Genomic DNA, 15,962 nt, shown 5'->3' with positions numbered 1-15,962 from the left:
GAATCAGGGTTCTGATCCAAGGATGAGGGTCCACATCTGATGATAGACTTTTTCCAAAAAAATCTTGAGTACACACAGAGTATCACATGGTGAGACAGAGAGCATGCAAGAGAACTTAGCTAAGCTGGCTTCTATAGTAGACACTCTCAAGATAGCTCATTAATCCATTAATAACATAAGGGAATGAACCAATTCATGAGAACAGATCCCAAATCACCTCTTGAAGTTTCCACCTGGACTCACCTCTTAATATCCCATAATGGGATTAATTTCAAAATGAATTTTCGAGGAGATAAACCATACTCAAACCAAAGCAAGTAGCTTATTCCTTTTTTGTTCCTGAGAAGTATGTTATTGCACAAATATACCACCACGTAACTCATGAGACATTTGCTTTCAGCTTTGAGTAATTATGAATGAAGTTCCTGTAACTTTATTCATCTATATAATCTGCACCTATTGTGTGTGTGTGTGTGTGTGTGTGTGTGTGTGTGTCATTTCTCCTAGGCAAATACCTAGACTACGAATTGGTTTATTAACAGTTTGCATGGGTTTAACTTGATAAGTAGCTGCTCTATTTTTCTGCTGTGGACTGTGCTGTTTCATATTCCCCTCACCAATTGTTTTAGTCAGTTTTTTGTCACTATAACCAAAATACCTGACAAAAACTACTTAAAAAGGGAAAGTGATTAGGGACTCCTGGGTTCAAAGGTCTCAGTCCATAGACTCCCCAACCCCACTGCTCTGGGCCCTGGGGGAAGGGCCCAGTGGAGGAGAGTTTCTTAGCATATTGTGAGGTCAGAAAGCAGAGGGAGAGGGAGGGAAAGAAGATGCACCCTTCCAGAGCATACCCCCTGGTGATCTATCTCCTCCATCCATGATGCACCTACCTGCAGTTACCTCCCAGGATGGACTGATGAGGTTATTGCTCTTACAATCCAATCATTCTGAATGTTCCTGTAACACAAGAGCAAGATGTGTAGAGATAACTCAATATGATTTTTATTTGCATTCCTATGACCAACAACTTTTTGGTGTTCATTTGTCATCTACTTATTTTCTTTAGCAAAGTGTTCAAGGTTTTGTCTGCTTTTCAATTCAGTTTTTTTTTTTTTTCTTATTGAATCTGGAAAGTCTTTTATAAACTCTTTTTTTTTTTTTTTTTTTTTTTTTTTTTTTTAATCTTTTTTCTGGATATAGGGTCTTGCTCTGTTGCCCAGGCTGGGCTTAAATTCATAATCCTCTAGCCTCAGCCTGCCATGTAGCTGGGATTGCAGGTGTGTGCATGGCTTATACTTTTATCAACTATATGATTTGCAAGTATTTTCTCCCGATCTGTGCCTTATTTATCCATTCTCTTAACCCTATCTTTTGCTTAAAAAATTTAATATGAAAGGGAAGTGCAATTTATCATTTTTTTCTCTTATGAAGAGTATATCTGTGTTATATCAAAGGAATCTTTGCTAGTGCAAGATCACAGATTGTTTCCCATGTTCTTTCTACCAAAATTTGTGTAATTTTTATACTTAAGTTACTTATTTATTTTGAGTTGATGTTTGTTTAAAATGTCAGGTGTAAGTTAATTTTCTTGCATGTGGAATCATTCCAGCACCATTTTTATTTATTTTTTTTTATTTTTATTTATTTATTTATTTTTTTTTTTGGTGCTGGAGATCGAACCCAGGGCCTTGTGCTTACAAGGCAAGCACTCTACCAACTGAGCTATCTCCCCAGCCCCTCTGGCACCATTTGATGAATCATTTCCACACCATTTTCACAAATTTTCTTTGTGCCGTTTATCAAAAGTGGACCATAAGTACAGATGTATTTTTAGATTCTCTATTCTGTTTCATTATCTGTGTGTCTGTTTTTGTCAATAACATACTCTCTCGGTTACTATAACTTTATAGTAAGTCTTGAAATAAGATAGTCTTAATTCTCAATTTTGTTCTTCCATTTCAACAGTCTCTTTCTATGTGATTGTATTTTATTTATTTTTATTATTAACATATTAATTGTACAAAGTAATGGGATTCAGTTTGATATTTTCATACTTGCATGTAGCATGCTTGATTATATCCTTCTACCCTTCTTCTACCTTCAACTCTCCTACCCCTAGTAACTTTGCAGTTCCTAGAATCATTCCACTTTCAGGTTGACTTTTTTTTTTTTTTTTTCATATAGGAGAGAGAACCTGCAATATTTGTCTTTCTGTGTCTGCTTATTTCACTTAACATTTCCACACATTTTGCCGTAAATACAGATTTCATTCTTCTTTAGGACTGAATAATACTCCATTGTGGGTATATACAATATGTTCTCTATCCAATCATCTACTGATTCCATATCCTAGCATTGTGAATAGCGCCACGGTAAATATGGGCATGCAGGCATCTCTTTTGTATGCTGATGTTCCCTTTGGATATATGCCCAGGAGCAGAATAGCTCTATTGTATAGTAGCACTATGTTTAGTTTGGTTTTTTGTTGGTTTGCTTGTTGGTCTGTTGAGGAACCTCCATTCTGTTTTCACAGTGGATGTTCTAATTTATATTCCCACTCACAGTATATGAGAGTTTCTTTTTCTCCAAAACCTTGCCAGCATTTTTTCCCCCAACATTGTTTTATTGTCTTACTTCCCTTGCATCCTATTGCTTGCTTTGAACTTCATTTGCTCTTTGTTTTCGAGGTTGGGTGTTTTTTTTGTTTGTTTGTTTTTTGTTTTGTTTTGTTTTGTTTTTAGGTAGAAACATATCTTTAAGACCTTTAAAAAATACTCATATAATGCTACAAATTTTTCTCTAAGAATTTCTCTAGTTTCACTGGACACAATATGTTGAATTCTTACTTTCATTTAGTTCAAAATTCCATCTAGTTTCCCTTTATCCCAGAAATTATTTAGAAATACTTTACTTAGTGGCTAAAAACATGGGAAATTTTCCAGGTCTTTTTCTGTAAATTCTATTGTGATCAGAGAAGATAATTTGTGTATTTTAGTTCTTTTAAATTTATTGAGTTTTGTTTTATGGCCCAGAGTGTGGCCCATCTTGGTAAATGTTCCATACACACTTGAGAGGAATGTGTATTCCGCTGTCGTTGTGTGGTCTAAAATTTTCAGTTAGATCCAGTCAGTTCATAGCATTAAGTCTTCTCTCTACTGATTTTCTTTCCATTTTTATATCAGTTTCTAAAGGCACATTATTAAAAGTGCTATATAATTAAGGATTTATAGTTATCCTTTCTGTTCTAAAATTTTTCTTCATGTATTCTGAAAGTCATTTTTTAAATTTGTTCATTTAGGAATTCACAGTTACCTGTCAATAAATTGAAGCATTACCACGTGTGCATGTGCGCATGTGTGTAAACACACACTGAGCTTCACTTCCAGCCTCCTCCCACCCTTTTTTTGAGACAGGGTCTCATTAAGTTCACTAAAATTGCACAGACTGACCTTGAATTTGCAATTCTTCTGCCTCAGACAGAATTCCTCAGTAGCTGGGGGTCTTTTAGAGGTGCACCACCAAGCCTGTCTCTGAAGCATACTTTGATATCAATTGTGTAATTTTTGAAATTTGACCTAACAGACCTATTTGTTCTTTTTCCCAGTTACTTTTTTATTCAGAGCTCTTCCTTAGGGTCAGATGGAAAGGAATCTTAAACTTGATAGTGAAAGCTTTGTTTACCAGGTGAACATAGACAGTAGGAAGGAAGAGGGCAAACATTTTTGACTGGTGCTCAAGTAGTCTGAGTCAAAATACCTTTGTTTCAAAGGTATGAAACAAGTTACCATGCAAGGGGAAATGTAAGTAATTAAGCCAGGATGCACTAACGGTAAGGAAAGATGTGACCAGAGACAACATTCATTAAACAAATGGGGTCCAGATTTGGTGTTCCCTCCTACAGTCTAAAATAATTGGAAATAAAAGGTCTTTAGTCGGTTGTTATGATCAAATTTTCATCTTAGGAAGATTACTCTTCGAACAGTGACATGTTAAATTTGTAGAGATTAAAGCCAGAAACACTTAAGATAGATGAATATTGCAATGTCATATTTAAAGATCATGAAGATTATAACAGCATCATAGGCGGAAAGACTGACAAAGTGACAGAAATATTAATTTTAATGACTGCGAGGGGTAATACAGAGACTAAGGCAAATCCAAGTTTGCCATTTTGTATAATTGGTGTAAAGCATCTAATCATAATATATACTCATCATAATCATCTTCATCATCAAATATAGCTCACATATTTTTCTACGGTCCTCATAGAAAATGTTGAATCTGGCCTCTACTGGAGACTCTGTCCTCTTTTTGTAGAATACTTATCTGCCCATCTTTTATTATTAGCCTGTGGGCTCCCCAAGGGCAACAGATTTTTTCATGTCATATTTATCTCTGTATCTCCAGCAGCTATTTCTATAAATGTTTATAGAGTTGGAACATGAAATACCAAGACTTTAAATGCTATTTAGAGACATTCTTGTTCAGAGAAGTTTATTTTGATACCTTGGAAAAAACAAAGGCAGCTCAACTCATTTCTACATAAGCCAGAGTTTTCAATTCAGTGCTGTTAGCATTAATGACTTAAATGTCCAGGAAAAGCTCTCTGAATAGAGACTGTTCTTTGTAGATAAGATATATAATATCCATGTGTATATATCCATAGATATCATCGAAGATATCCCTGCCAGGCCTGTCAGGAATACAAACTTGTCACCACAAACTAAACTATAATCCTTCCATGTCTAAACACCACTTCCCAAACTACTAGAAACTCAGGCTCAAATCTCTGCTTTGACTCCCTGCAGATACAGTAGTGGGGGCTAAATTCCAGGCCACATGGAAGTCCCCTGCCCTTTGTGACTCAAGGCCTACTCACCAGCTCTGCATTGTGAACTGTTGATCTGGCCTGCTGTGCCCTACAGAAGCCACCCTGCCAAGCTCTCCTGCTTTATCTGGAGATACCTGCCCTTTGCCCTCTGCATTGTAGACACAATGGCCTCCTCACTGTTCCTGGCACATTCCAAGCTCATATCCCATAAGCCATTCTTCCCTGATGGACTTTGTAGCAGGTTCCCCTTTGTCTTGAAAGCCCTTTCTGTTAATCACATTTCAGCAAAATGGGTAAGAGATGGAGAAGAACAAAATTAACCAGAAAAGAATGTTCGACTGTGCATCATCCCTTCAACCACACCCACCTGGAGATAGCAATCAGCCCTTCTTGTCAGATGAGGAAAAAACAATAAAACAATTGTAATGAGGAATTTAACAGAGATAACTCAAAATAGAAACTAACTTTTTTTTTTTTAAAGTAAGAAGATATTTTTTTCTCTTGCATTTGGCAAAATACTCTTTAAGTCAGGACCATGGAATCTGTGCTGCAATTTTGGGGGCACCAGAAAGTCCATATTTGATTTGACTTGTAAACCTGGCATTCCAGTATCACATTAAGTTAATAGTGTTAATTGATGATAACTTTCTATTCTTTAACTTGATATAAAGAACAAAGTCTACAAGTAGGAAAAACATATTTAATCATTTATTTATTTTTAATTTAAAAAATTAAACTCCTCAAAAGACTAGGCATGGAACACCATATGACCCAACTGTATCAGTTCTCAGTATTTATCCTGAAGATTTGAAGTATGATGACATGCATACCCATGTTTATAGCAGCACAATTCAAAATGCCAAACTATGGAACCAGCCTAAAGTGTCTATCAACAAATGAATGGACAAAGAAAATGTGATATATATACACAGTTGAATTTTATTTAGCCATAAAGAAAAATGAAATTGTCATTTTCAGGAAAATGGATGGAACTTGAGACCATTATATTAAATGAAATAAGCCAAGTCAGCAGGTCAAGGGTCATATGTTCTCTCATGGGGATGCTAGCGGGTTAAAAGGAAGAGGAAGATGGGTGGTGAGCACATGAAAAGCAAAGGGAGATCATAGAACAGAGGAAAGGGACCAGGGGATGGGAGGAAGAGAGAGAGCAGGGAAGCCCTGGGTAGTGATATTAGCCAAGTTATATTGTTATATTTTGAGCATGTACTGATATATAACAACAAATCCCACCATTATGTACAACTGTAATACACCAATGAAAAAGAAAAAAAAAAAAGAACTTACCATAGGATAAATATGAAATAAACAATCATATTATTAATTATAAAAAAATTTTAAAAATAAAATATAGATTAAAATGTAGAGGCATTTTAATAGCACCTACAGACCCATAACAATGTGTAAATATGAAAGTGCACAATTTACATTCTAGAAGATTTAACCAATCTGGCCTATCTATAAATTGAACAAACTAGGGTCTCCCCCAAGTACCATATAGAATGTTGTTAAGAGAACAGGACTTGGAATCAGAAAAGCAAGTTTAATCGCCTATGCCCTATGTCCACCATTTTCTAGTATGGTACACCAGATAGTTAAGGCTTAGCCTCCTCATCAGTAATAGTATTTTTAAAGTACTTACCTTATGATGTTAGAAAGATCAAATGAGATAATATATATATAGCATTCAGCACACTGCCTGGGAGGGAGTATGTAGGAATGAATATTACTATTTTATTGTTAAAGTTGTTTAAATGACATTAATAGCCATCACTCATAGGCAGCATGAAAACATATCTCACTGATTAATTTAAAAGATGAGAATGATTAATACAAGATATGTCCATATAATTTAAAGTGATCACAAGAGTAACGAACCACCACAAACCATTCATTTATTTCCCAAAGCAGTTTTATTCAGTGTGCCTTATGGATTGATTACCTATTTCAAAAACAGGAAACATTAAACCTCAGTCTCCTTTAAAAATAAAAATAAAAGACAACTTCATAGTGCAAATAGAAAATAAACTTCCAGTTTAGAGAAAGTGAATTGTATCTGTATTAACTTCTCTCAAAATCCATTAAAATAAAATGGAGCTGTCAATTTTTAAAAACATAAAGCCATCAAAACAAGAAAATGGAAGAGAAGGCAGAAACAACAGAAATTTGGAAGTTAGACACTGTCAGGCCAGAGTTAACTGATACAGCAGACATAGAAATGCTACTGCTGAGTGACCAGTGGGGGAAGCAACAGATACTGCAGACCCTATAAAAGATCATAAGTTATTGACCACTTGTAATAAGAAAGGAAAGTGAAGCAAAATTAAGAGTAGATGAAAGTGTTCTTAAAACCTGTGAGGTAAAAAGAGATACCATATCACACACACTAGAATGGCTTTAATGAAAAAGACAGGAGAATTGAATAGAATGTGGTGCATCTGAGCCCTCATACCCTGCTGGCGGGAGAGTAAATGGGGCAGCCATTTACAGACCAGCAGTTTCTTAGATGGTTAAATATAGTTACCGTATCATATAGCAATTCTGCTCTTAGGCATATACCCAAGAGAAATGAGGATGTATTCACATCAGAATATTTACATGCTTGTTCACAGCAGTATTATATTATATTATAGCAGTTCATAATAGCCCCAAAGTAGAAATACCTCCAAACCATCGACTGAAAAATGAATAAATATGTTATATCCATAAAGTGGAATACTATTTGACAATTAAAATGAAATATTGATTCGTGCTATAACATTATTCTAAAGCAAAGAATTCAGTCAGAAAGACTAAATAGTATGATTCCATTTACACAAAATTTCCAGATCCATTGAAACAGAGAGCAGATTAGAAGTCACTTCAGTCAGGGGAGGAGAAGCTGAGGAGGCAATGGAAGATGGAGAAATGGGAGGGAGGGAGTGACTGCGAAAAAGGCATATGAGTTTTTTATTTTTTAAAAAATATAATTTATAAATGCATGGGCTATTTTGGGGCGCATGAAAATGTTATAAAATTGATATGACAGTTGTATAACTCTGTAAACATACAAAAAACATTGAATCATATACCTTAAATGGATGACTCTTATGGTATGTGAATTATACTTCAAAGAAGCTGTTCAAGAAGAGTGGGAGTTGTTTCTCTGGAGGGGTTAAAAATAAGATTTTGTGATCCACACAGTTATGAGCAATAGGATTAGGCTAAAGTTTTTAAATGAATTTGAACTTTGGACCTTCTTTCCCCTTGGGCTCCCGGAAAGTTGGAATGTTTATCCTTCACATGGGGATTCAGTGGATCACTGGGTGATCTGACTAACCCAAGGGACTGTTGTGCTATAGTAGGGCTCGCAGTAACAAATAAACTTATCCTCAGAGCTTCCAGTCAGCCTGTGGGTGTACTATTCTTATAGCCAAAACAGTATTTGAGAGAAGCCTCTAATGTAAATAGAAAGGCTCACAAAAACAGTCAGAAGAAAAGCAATCTGAGCTGGGTGTGGTGGCCTGTGGCAAGAGGATCAAAAGTTTGAGGCCAGCCTTGGCAACTTAGGAAGAATATGTTTTCAAAATAAAGAGTAAAGCGGGATAGGAACATAGCTCAGTGTTAGACCCCTGGGTTCAATCCCAAATTCTGGGAAGAAAAAAAAAAAAAAAAAAGGTAACCTGACCTGGAGGAAAGATACTACTAAGGAAGAAGTAAATGTCAGCATTTAAAATGATTAATATTAATATCAGAAATTAAAACAAGAATACAATTTTATATTTTAAATAGTCAAATACATCCATATAATGAGATACTATTCAGTAATAAAAAGGATAATTCATCCTTGATAGATGAGTAGATATGATTTTTTTTTTTTTTTTTTTTTTTTTTTTTTGGTGGTGGTGGGAATTGAACCCAGGGGCACTCAACAACTGAGCTACATCTCCAACCATTTTTATTTTTATTTTGAGATAGGGTCTTGACAAGTCACCAAGGTTGACCTTGAACTTACCTCAACTGCCTGAGTATCTGGAATATAGTCATGTGTCACCACATCAGGCAGAAATGGACTATTTTAAAAGTATATTGCTATATTAATCTGGGTGTGCTGGTGCAGGCCTACAATCCCAGCTATGGAAGGTTGAGGAAGGAGAATGGTAAGTTTCTGACCTGTGTTTGCCAATTAGTGAGACCCTGTCTCAAAAAATAAAAAGGGTTAGGATGTAGCTTCGTGGTAGAGTGCATGCCTAGTACATGTGAGGCCTCTGTACTTGGGGGTGGGATTGCATTTTGCTCTATGAAAAAAAAAAAGATATCCTGAAAAGACTACATATTGTATGATTCTAATTATATGATACTCTGGAAAAGGCAAAAACCATAGTGATGTAAAAAGATAAGTGGTTGGCAGGGTTTGGAGGACCACAGCAGTAGCAGGTGGATTACTGCTGATTTTTAGGGATAATACTATTGTGTGTGATAGTACAATGGTGACATATGGTATTATGCATTGTTAACCCACAGAACTTTACAGAGAGTAAAATGTAATGTTTGCAAAATAAAAAAAAAATAATAATTAAGGGGATCTCAGAATGGCATACAGAAAGTCACAAAGCAAGCTATAATACAAATGTCTGAGACAACCTCACTAAAGTGGTTGAGGAGAAAAGAAGGAACTTCTTAACTTTAATTTGCAGCATTTCAAATATTTAACCATGGAATTCCCTTAATGTTAGTAAAGTTAGAAAATTCTTTACAAGTGACGACTCCAAATAGTTATGAAATGCTCAGAGATGAGTCCAAGTTATAAGATGTTTATCATGACATAGAAACTTTCTTGATAGGGTGTTTTTTTTTTTTTTTTTTTTTTTTTTTTTTGCAGTGCAGGGGATTGAACCCAGGGGCTTGTGCTTGTGAGGTAAGCACTCTACCAACTGAACTATATCCCCAGCATGATATCCCTAATTTTTGAGAGCAAGTTCAGCATTCCATTTTTTTCTAATTTTCATAAAGTATCTATATAAAGAGAAAGTAAAAGACATTTCTATGATAACCCAGTTCAGGCTCTTGCCTATTATGTTATCTTATTCCATCTTCCAGAACCTTGAAAGATAGTAAGTTCCATTTCATTTTACAAAGGAACATTACATAAAAAATGACCTAGATCACAGACCATGTGGTACATTTTCCATGAGTGTTTATGTGAAATAAATGAGTGAATAATTTGAACATGAGTTATGCATATAAAACAAATAGCTTATTACAAATTACTAAGAATAGAGATACATAATGCATGTAAGTATTACTTCTTAGGTTCAGTTATTGTTCAGCGTTTTCTGAAATTTTCAGAAAAGGCTTCACAGGGGATGAGTTTTGAGTTGGGCTTTAAAGTGTGGATAGAATATAAATGAATGGAAGAGGACATTTCAGGTGGAAGCAGCTAAAGGCAAAGTCACTCAGAGGGTAAGAACATGGTGGTACAGAGTAAACTGGAGTAAAGCACTCTCCTAGGACTTTGAACTCTATTTTTTTACTTATATAGGCTCTGCAATCTATATCCACTAATTTTGTGGCTCTCTTAATGTTCATATTTACCTTTCTTCAGTATAGTAATAAATATGGAAACATCAGATAAATCATTGTCAAAGAATATAAGAACTGGGAGACTTAAAATTTCCCAAAACACCACACACAGAGTGGCAGAGTTGGGGTGTGAACAGATGTTCTTGGTTTCCAAGTTCTATATTCTTTCTACCTATGTTGTTTGATTCTTCATTCATAAATGAGGAACTCTGGGTAAGCTGTGTTCCATAGTATTTATTAAAGAATAAATTCAGTGAGGTCATTCCATTCCTATTTCTCTAAAACACAGATAGAATAATAGAACACAGTATAAATAAACACAGCCACCAGGTTCTGTTATAAACTGGAGTCAAAGTAGCGCAACAGGTTAGTGTTTGGTTTGTATTGAATTTGAGGCTCTTCTAGAGAATATCTGGATTTTTAGAGCGCACTTTACAGAAAATCCTCCATAAAAGAGTGAAACCACCTGAAGCTTTGGCAGATTTTGTAAATTATTTGCATATATGCTTCTTTATTTTAATTCCAAAGAGTCATTTTCTCTTCCAGTCAAATGACCAAGTTGAGTTGCCCTTTTAGACAGGCATTAGGTGTATGCCTTTTCTTGGCTTACAAGTTTAAATTACCTTCTATCATTACCCTCTTTGATAACAGATCTAAAAGAAGAGATGCAGGCTGTTTTAATGTCCTAGGCTTAAAGATATGCCTGGTCTCTACCTTCACACTCTTCTTTTCAGTTCAATGGAAACCTGATAAAAACCAGGCCTGGGCCTTATCCAAACCAAGATGATGAAAAGACACAAAAGAACATTTTATACCCTTCTCCTGACTTTCTCAGGAATTAAGAAAGAATTTCTCTCCCTCATTATGAACACATTTCTCACTTAGTTTGAGTTAGTGTTATTAAAAATAAAATAAAGACTACTTGGTCCTTTGAAAAGAAGACAAATTTCTCAGTAAAATATGTATAAATATTTTCTAGAGTGGTCTTATCTTAGCACAATAATTGTATGTAAGAAACAAGAAAATAAAACTAATAAGAAAATGAAAATAGTTGACTAGATTTCCAATGGGTTATTCCCAATGAGTAATAATACATTGACAAATTTAAGTCATAAAATATATTATCAAGTTTAATCAAACATTTTTAGGAGTACTTGAATTATTCTTGAAAGAATTTAAAATTTTATATGTTCTTTTCTTCAAAACTTATCTTCATTTTTTAAAATTAGTTCACTTACCATATTAATTATTTTTTTAAATGTTCTATTTTTAAATGGTGAGCCACAGGAAAGAGATCAGATAATTTTCAGTTCTGACAATATCAAACAACTTTCTTTCAGTCATTTTATTTTTGTGTCACATTTTTAAAGTAAATGCCATATTAAATGTGTCAATCCTTACTTATTATATATCTATGATGTATAGAACTCATAATGGAAAGTACCAATGGAAACATTTTTTAAATGCTAACTAGGTTCTGATTAATGTTCTTCCTTTTAAAAGAAATGATTGGATAAATTTTAGAAGGTTTTTTTTTTTTTCCACTCCAACTTGTAAATCATGGAATTGTATTCTGTATCCTACAAAGATGCACTGTTAACTTAGTGAACTGAGTAATGATCTCTGTTGAGTTTAAATTTAAGTACCTGACAGCATCACTTGCACCCTCACAGAGAGCCTTCATCCTTGGAACTCTCTTCCTTTCTTTTACTCTCAACCAAAGAAAAGTGCTCATAATTGTTTAAGTACTATGTGTCAGCATGCTGCATACCACAAAATAGACCAAAGCAGTAGAAGTCAATGAAGTTGAAAGGAAAAGTATGTAACAGCCACATGATTGTATACTACCAAGATGCTCAGACATCCTGTTTTGGGACAGGATTGCTATGGAGGGGAAAGTCACCTATTGATGAAAGCGAACTTGGGAAAATTTCTATTTCTGTAGTCTTTCTTCTTCAGGTCTCTTACTCTGTCCCTGCCCCCTACCCAACCCCACTTCCCAATTACAGTAATTAGAAAGGAGGACATATCCCAATGGAATGCTTCTTTGTTTGAAACTTCCTTACCAGAAGTTTATTGTTCTCTTTTTTTTTTAAAGTCACATTGATTGCTACATAACAGTTGTGTTTATGTGATATTTTCTATAATAGTGATTTAAATTTTCTTACATTTCTTGCTGCTAGTAACTGATATTGCTGATAATAGGCTTATCATTATCTATTAAAGTTAAAAATGCAATAACCTCCTACCTAGCAATCCTAGGCCTTAGAACCTATCACAAACAGACACATCAAGTCGAGCGTGGTGGTGCAATCCTGTAATCCAGCAGCTCGGGAGGCTGAGGCAGGAGGATAGCAAGTCAAAGCCAGCCTCAGCAACTTAGCAAGGCCCTAAGCAACTCAGAGAGACTCTGTCTCTAAATAAAATACGAAAATGAGCTCAGTGGTTAAGCACTCCTGGGTTCAATCCCTGGTACCATTAAAAAAAAAAAAAAAAAAAAAACCACAACAGTAGATAAAGATATACAAGGTATTGCAGCATTATCTGTAGAATCAAAAAATGGCAGCAAAATGAATGTTCAACAGTTACAGTTAGGGAATTGCTGACTAGATAATGCTCCATTTAATTCATAGAATACTGTGCTGCCATTAAAAGTATGAATTTAAGTTACACCCAAATTAATCAGTTATTTGCCACTGTGGGTAATGCTGAGTGAGAAAATATAATCTATTTTTTTAATTAATGATATTTAAAATCCCTGTCATTTGGAGATACACACACACACACACACACACACACACAAAGTAAGTTTTCATAGAATTTTATAAAATGAGAGAAATAATGATGGAAACATATTAGGCTGTTATCACATATTGGAATGGGATGTAAAGAGGAGGAAGCAATTTCTTTCTTTAGTGTTTTGTAGTTTTCATTGTAGATATCTTTTACCTCTTTTGTTAGATTGATTCCCAAGTTTTTTTTTTTTTTTTTTTTTTTTTTGAGGCTATTGTGAATGGGGCAGTTTTCCTAATTTCTCCTTCAATGGCTTCATCACTGATGTATAAGAATGTGTTTGATTTATGGGTGTTGATTTTATGTCCTGCTACTTTACTAAAGAAAGAAATTGAAGAAGACCTTAGAAGATGGAAAGACCTCTCATGCTCCTGGCTAGGCAGAATTAATATTGTAAAATGTCCATACTATCAAAAGCATTATACAGATTTAATGCAATTCCTATTAAAATTCAATGACATTCTTCATAGAACTAGAAAAAGCAATCATGAAATCCATTTGAAAAAGAGAGCCAGAATAGCCAAAGCAATCCTTAGCAAGAAAAGTGAGAAATATTTAGCAGAAAAAAGAAAGAAAGGAAGAAAAAAAGAAAAGTGAAGCAGGAGGCATCACAATACCAGACCACAAACTATACTACAGAGTTATAGTAACAAAAAACAGCTTGGTTTTGGCACCAAAACAAACATGTAGACTAATGGTAAAGAATAGAAGACACAGGTAAACCCACGTAAATACAGGTATCTCATACTAGACAAAGGCACCAAAAACATTCACTGGAGAAAAAAGATAGCCTATTCAACAAAGATACAGGGAAAAATGGAAAGTCACATGTAACAAAATGAAATTAAACCTCTATTTCTCACCCTACACGAAACTCAACTCAAAGTAGATCAAACACTTAGGCACTACGCCAGAGACCCTGAACCTAATAGAAGAAAAAGTAGGACCAAATCTCCACCATGTTGGCTTAGGATCTGACTTCCTTAAGAAGACCCCTAAAGCACAAGAAGTAGAATCGAGAATCAATAAATGGAACGGATTCAAACTAATAAGCTTCTTCTCGGCAAAAGAAACAATAATGTGAAGAGACAGCCTACAGGTTGGGAAAAAATCTTTACCATGTGCACCTCAGATAAAGCATTAATCTCTAGGATATATAAAGAACTCAAAAAACATAACACCAAAAAATAAATAACTCAGTCAACAAATGGTCTAAGGAACTGAACAGACACTTCACAGAAGAAGTACACAATCGATCAGCAAACATATGAGAAAATGTTCAACATCTCTAGGAATTGGAGAAATGTAAATCAATGTAATTTGTACATTTGGAGAAATGTAAAAACTACTCTAGATTTCATCTTACTCTAGTCAGAATGGCAATTATTAAGAGTACAAGCAACAACAAATGTTGATGAGAATGTGGGGAAAAGGCACACTCATACAATTGTTGGTCAGAATGCAAATTGGTGCAATCATATAGAAAGCAGTATGGATGTTCCTCAGAAAACTTGGAATGGAACCATCATGTGACTCAGCTATCCCAATAACGCCTTAGTTAACACCCAAAGGACTTAAGATCAGCATATTACAGTGATGGAACCACATCCATGTTTATAGCAGCTCAATTCACAATAGCTAAATTATGGAACCAACATAGGTTCCTTCAACAGATGAATGGATAAAGAAAATGTGATACACACACACACACACACACACACACATACAATTGAGTATTACTCAGTTTTAAAGAAGAATAAAACTATGGCATTTTCCAGTATATGGATGGAGTTGGGAGAATATCATGTTAAGCAAAATAAGCCAATCCCAAAAAACCAAAGGCCGAATGCTTTCTGTGATATGCAGATGCTAATTCCCAATTGGGGGGTGGGGGATAGGGAAGAATCAAGTTACTTTATATTAGGTAGAGGGGAGTGAAGGGAGGGGAGGGTGTATGGGGGTAGGAAGACTAGTAGAATGAAACAGACATTATTAACTTATGTACATATATGACTGCATGACCAATGTGATCCTACCACATGTACAATCAGAAAAATGAGAAATTATACTCCATTTATGTATGATTTATCAAAGTGTATAAATGCATTCTACTGTCATGTATAACTAATTAGAACAAATAAAAATATTAAAAAGAGGAGGAAGCAAGAGAGATGAGATTAAAAACATAATTCACGATGAAAGTTTGCATATGACCACATTTATGCATTGTCTACAATTACATAGGAACTATTTCCTTGAAGAGTAAATTTATATTGGTTCTTTTTAGTTATGCATAATATTAGGATTGATTTTAACATAATTATAAAAGCATGGAATATAATTTGTTCTAATTCAGTTCCCTTTCCCTCCCCCCTCCCCCCTCCCCTCCCCTGTTCCTTTCCCTCTATTCTATTAATCTTTCTGCTATTATATTTTTTTTCAATTAGTGGTGAGTTCACTGTGGTATATTCATGTATGTACAAGGAAAGTTAGGTCAGATTCATTCCATTGTTCTTGCCTTATCCTGTCCCTCCTTCCTTCCCCTCAAACCCTTTCTCTACCCCACTAATGTTTCTTCTATTTTGATGGAATTATCCCACTTTTTTTTTCCTTCCTTCCTTCCTTCCCTCCTTCCTTTTTCTTTCTTTTTTCTGTCCTTATTTTGGACTATATTCTGCATATCAGAGGAAACATTTCACCTTTGACTTTCTGGATCTTATTTTACTTAGGATGATAATCTCCAGTTCCATCCATTTAC

The sequence above is a fragment of the Sciurus vulgaris genome, assembly GCF_902686455.1.
Source record: "Sciurus vulgaris genome assembly, chromosome: 15".
NCBI classification, from domain to species: domain Eukaryota; kingdom Metazoa; phylum Chordata; class Mammalia; order Rodentia; family Sciuridae; genus Sciurus; species Sciurus vulgaris.
This window is presented reverse-complemented; position numbering follows the sequence as displayed.